Consider the following 1,361-nt stretch of genomic DNA (forward strand, 5'->3'; position numbering starts at 1 on the left):
AGCATTAAAAGTAGAATCACTATTATTCGAATTCAATTATTCGGCGACTGTAAATTAAAATCAAAATTATCAAATATTAAAAATTCATCCTGATCATCATTTACATCCTCTCTCGGTATCATGTTATTAATTATTGATAGCAATTCATTCGTATTACCATCCAATTCTAATCCTAATAATAATGGTTGCTGTTCATCGTGTACAACAAACTGCAGAACCGCATTTTCCTTCATCTCGTTACTACTATTGCTGTTACTTGTAACAGACATTTTTTTTATTTTTAGATTTAAAAAAACAAAACGTGAAAGCACAATTTAACTGGGAGATTGCCAAGTAACGTGATATTGCTCCAAAGATATTTAAAATAGAGTACGTTTTGGAATCAGTAAGGTGAATCTATTAAATTGGAAGGAAAACGTGTCTATTCTTATTGATATTAATAGCTTTTTTAATTTTAGGCTTCGGAATGAACTTGTAATGTTACATAAAGTTAGTAGAAAATTATTGATGTTAAGAATTTCATTGAAATAACAATTAACGCCTGTTGTGTAAATATCAAAGGCAATGCAGTGCCGGAACTCATTTTTTGATGCAATTTGGTTTGCCAAAGTGGCGGCTGCTAACGGCCGAAGTAAAAATGTCACATTGGGTGACTTAATAAAAAAATTATTTATTCAAAAACTATAAGTATTCACATTGCGATATTTTGAAATTAGGTAGTAAAACACCCATTGATGGATTTTATGAAAAATGATTTGTTGAAAGATTTATTTCGGGATTTTATAAAATAAATATTTAATATTAAAAATAATTCAAAATAGGACGTGATGATTTACTCACTTATTTCAGTGTTTGGTTCAGCACGGTTTCAATTTTATAAAAATTCACATGTTTTTAATTATTAATATAATTGATTTCCCGAGCCAAACGCCGAAATAAATGACTTGTAATTGTTGCAAAGTGGTATGTCAGAAAGTAGGTCGATAATTTTTTTCATTTTTTTTAAGTGTTTTTTATTTAGATCAGTGACAGTTCAATAATTCCACTAGTTAAGAGAAAACAAATGCCAATAAAACAAAGGAAGCATTCAAAGCAATGTTCTGTTTGTTCAAAATACGTTCTCAAGGTTTATTTAAAACCGGAAGTCGATTCTTCAACATCAAAAACGAAGAAATATTGTTGCAGTAAATGTAGAGATGAGTTACGCAATGGTGGCAGTGATGATATTATGGAAGCTGATCAGCATGATGAAGGAGAAGATGGATTACATGGTACTCCAATGGCTTCTCAAATTTCTTCTCAATACAATACGTCTCAAAATCAGCCAAGCTTTCAGAGTCTAGTATATAATGGAATTTTAC

This window comes from Naegleria gruberi (assembly GCF_000004985.1).
Source record: "Naegleria gruberi genomic scaffold NAEGRscaffold_384, whole genome shotgun sequence".
Lineage (NCBI taxonomy): Eukaryota > Heterolobosea > Eutetramitea > Acrasida > Naegleriidae > Naegleria > Naegleria gruberi.